This window comes from Gavialis gangeticus, unplaced genomic scaffold, assembly GCF_001723915.1.
Source record: "Gavialis gangeticus isolate Ggan-Ray unplaced genomic scaffold, GavGan_comp1, whole genome shotgun sequence".
Taxonomy (NCBI): Eukaryota; Metazoa; Chordata; order Crocodylia; family Gavialidae; genus Gavialis; species Gavialis gangeticus.
This window is the reverse complement of record NW_017729027.1, coordinates 37,242,842-37,247,187: the sequence shown is the minus strand read 5'-3', so window position 1 is coordinate 37,247,187 and position 4,346 is coordinate 37,242,842.

Below are 4,346 nucleotides of genomic sequence, written 5' to 3'. Positions count from 1 at the left end.
TTCCTCCCCAGGTGCATCACCTTGCACTTGTCAGTGTTGAATCCCATCCTATTCTCATCTGCCCTCCCCTGTAACCTGTCTAGGTTTAATTGCAGCCTATTCCTTCCTTCTAGCATGCCCACATCCCCCCACATCTTAGTGTCATCAGCAAATTTGAACAGGGTGGTTTTTACCCCCTCGTTCAAGTCGCTGATGAAGATGTTGAACAGTGAGGGCCCAAGGACTGAGCCCTGCAGAACCCCACTGCCCACATCCCTCCAGGTAAAAAATGACCCATCCACCACCACTCTCTGGGACCAAGGCTGGAAGATTCAGCCAAAGAAAAAGGGGTCAAGGCTGTAGAGACTGAAACCTAGAAAAGAGATTAGGGTGTGAGGGGCTGAGTTTTCTGGCTGGGCCAGGAGGCTCCATGAAATTGTGATTGAGTTTTACCTGTGAAGCGTGGGACCTTGTTTTTTGGCCCCTCTTCAAGGACATAAACACTGTAATAAGAAAATTCCTTTTTCAAAGGGGTGGTGTTCAGTTCATGAAGTTGTGGAGTGATGCTGCGAGTCTAAAAAGGACTAGAAGAAGTAACTACCTGTTTTTCCTCTGTGCTGGCTTGGCAGAGGTTACGCAACTGGAAAAAAACCCACAAAACCCCCCCAACTCTTGCTGAAGTTCTCTTTCAGGTGGGACTTATTGCAGGGTTGTGTTTGAGGAGAGAGCTGGTTAGGAGATGGTATAGTGGAAGTGGGCTACATGAGGAAATGGATACCAGAGCCCACAGGGAGAAAAGTATGAAGGCAACAGTAGGCTTATAAAGAAAATTAGGTCAGGAGGAGGCAGCCAGCAGAAAGATGAAATTAATGAAAGCCTGTAAGAAGTGAAAAAGTAGTCTTAGAAGAGAGAAGTGAGTTGTGGGAAAGAAAAGAATGTGGGCACCCAGCTTAAGCCAAAGTGGCTGGACTTGATGTGAGATTGTATACTGCAAAACAGTTTGTCCTAACAGTTAAGAGAGCCATTCCAACAAACTCTGAGACACCCAAAGAGATGTGAGTTGGTGACATCCAAGTTCCTGGGGATGGTGCCTCATTTGCATATTTGTTTGCAAATGTTTTCATTAATGTACACATATTTTATTTACATATAAACATACATATATTTTATGTAGAAAATCAAATTTACAGAAATGTAAATTTGCATCTTCCTTTTAAATAATAAGAACTGTATATTGGTAGAGCTCACCAACAATCAATGTAAGCAAGCAGATTTGTTCTTATCCCATAGTCACAGAGAGCAGGCAGCTGTAAACTGTGCTTTGGGACACCAGAGACTGCATTTTTATGTTAAAGTTACACAGAAGATAATCCTAAATAATTAAATGAGAATGAATATATAAGCTATAATCATAATAGAATATAAATTAGCAGGATTAAGAATGTGAGATTTGCCATTCCAACCATTCTGACAGTCTCCTATTCTGGTGTTCTGTTGTTGGCAGCAGCAAGTATTTGTTGTGCTGTTGATATGATAAATCAAATTACTTTACACATCAATAAAGTGACTTTTGTCTGAGGTTCTCAAAACACTTTGACAGTAAAGACCACAATCTCCTTTTTACCACTGGGAATCAGGCACAAACAAGATGAAGACCCTGTTCAAGGTCACAGAGCAGTTAAAAGACAAAAGGTACATCTTTATTTCCTCTTGGTTTTTGTCTGATCCACAGACCATACCGTCAGCAGTGTAGCATGGCCCTGGGTAAGGAATTCTTTCCTTTCTCTGGTTGGATCAGTTTGTCCTTATCTACAATTTAAAACTGCTACAAAAGTTAGTCTAAGCAGACATACAAATAATGCAGGAAGGTAGAAACAGTATAGATGCATGTGTACAACATGGAGCTTTGCTTAGCTATTTGGTTACAAGAAATTACTGTGTTTTACCTTTTGAAGATAGAATGAAAAATAACCTTTTGCATTAGCATTTGGTTTGGGATCCAGGAGATTTGGGAAATATCAACTGGCTATGAGGACAAGTGGACATATTGTCGAGAGCTTCAGTCAAAATCTTGAGGATTGAAGAAACAGGTGCAGCCAACTGTAGACAGATATCTCTTCTTTCAATCATCTTAAACTTCTTCAGGCTTTGAAAAAATCTTTGAGCTAAAATGAAAATAGATAAGGGCTGGGATTTTTTAAAAGCACTGTTGGAGCACAAGTTCCATTGACTTTCTAGGATTACATATACCATATTTACCTGATTCTAAGACAAGCCCCCCATTTAACATGGAGGGGGAGCCTTTCATCTTAGAATCGCGTATGAGGGAGGTTGGGGGGGGTGGAGTCTCAGGTGGCTCTTACTGCTCAGGTTTCAGCCCAGGGGCAGGCAATTATTTTGGGCAGAGGGCCACTTACTGTGTTTTGGCAAGCCATCGAAGGCCTAATGACAGGGACCCCAGGGCAGATAAATATTCATTTTCTAAGTTTTTTAGGGACTCCGTGGGCCAGACAGAATGGCCTGGCAGGCCGCATCCAGACCCCGAGCCATATTTTGCCCACTCCTGCTCGTCCCTACCTGGGGTTGGGGCTGTAGCTACAGCTGCTCCTGCCACCTCCCTGCACCCCACCCTGCCTGATGCCTCTGCACCCTGCCATTTCACCTTCTCACATAGAAATCATAGAAAATTAGGGTTGGAAGGGACCTCAGGAGGTCATCTAGTCCAACCCCTGCTCAAAGCAGGACCATCCCAGTCAAAGCTCTGTCTAGCCAGGTCTTGAAAACCTCCAAGGATGGAGATTCCACCACCTCCCTGGGTAACCTGTTCCAGCATTTTACTATCCTCCTAGTGAGAAAGTTCTTCTGAATATCTAACCTAAACTTCCTGTGCTGCAACTTGGACTGTTGCTCCTTGTTCTATCAACTGCCACCACTGAGGACAGTCAGGCTCCATCCTCTTTTGAGCCCCCCTTCAGGTAGTTGAAGACTGCTTGTGACAGGACGGGGACCTAGGAGCGGCCGTGATCTCTCCCAGCGCCCCCTACCGTGCCAAGTTGGTATAAATGCACCCTCATTCTCGCCTGCCACGTTTTTGATGGTATGAGTATTAAGGAAGGCTGCCTTTTGTCCTCCTTAGCACAGTACCCCTGAAGTACTCCGGCCTGTGCCCCGGCTACGATGATTCTGTGCACTCCCACCTCAAGGGCTACGCGTGGCTCCTACCACCCCTAATACCATGCCCCAAGCCTCTCAGATGTCTCAGACGTTGTTTAGTCAAGTACTGTTGCCCACCCCGGGGCCCTTCTCTGCACCCTCATGGCTCACCCTGGGGCCTATCTTGTCTATGCGCCCTTTCTGGCCTTCCAATCTGCGTGCCCCCCCGGGCTTCTCCTGCACTCGCCCTCCCTGGGGCCTAGCCTTGCGATTCCCTTGCAATCAAGGCTTAGGTGGCCGTAGCCGTGCCTGGCCCCCAGACTCCCTTCTCGGGTCCTCCACCCCACTGGGGCTTCCCACAATCGGGGCTCAGGTGGCCGTAGCCGTGCCTGGCCCTGAATCCCCTCCTTGGGCCTTAGCCTAAGCACCCTCTGGGGTTCACAATATCTGTGAGGCTCAGGCAGCCTCAGCCTTACCTGGCCCCAACTCATTATGCCCTCTCTCAGGGCTGGGGTCAATACCCCCTTAATGCTGTGCCCTCTCTGGCACCGGGTTCTCCACACCACTGTGGAGCCCTGTGAGGCCTCCTCCAACCCCTTATAGCCTCACCCAGTCCTCCAGTGTAACAACACACAACAGAATACAATAATGTGAGCCAACCTGCTCCAAACTCAAAGATAAGCCTCGTGGCTAAAACAAACTCTAAGCCATCGGGTAGTTTCTCCTCCCAAAAATCTCTACCAGGGCTTCCTCCACCCGGTCTCCTCCCAGCGGAAGCTGCTCTGGCCATCAGGCTTCTCTCCTCTGCCCACTTCAACAGAGCTCCTACTTCCTCAGCTGCCAGAGGGGAACTGCCTGCTTGGCCTCAGCCTGGACTGTTTATATAGGCCAGGCCCTGCCCTCTTCCGGTCAGCTGACCAACTGCAGTTGCCCCGGCAACCGGCACCTGTCCTTCTTTCTAGGTGCAGGGCACCTCAATGCCCTGCGACACACCTCCCCCCCGTTAAGTTTGAGTCCCACTAGGAGCGGGGCGTGGAAGTGCCCTGCAACACACCTCCCCCACTTAAGTTCGAGACTCACCAGGCCGCTCTTCATTGTTGTAAGGTGTGGCATCCATTTAAGGGCTCTTCGTTCATTCTTTCTTTAGGTGCCCGGCAGCTCAAATACTGGAGGTGGAGGTTTTCAGGCACCTCCTACTCGCCTTTTCCCCAAGG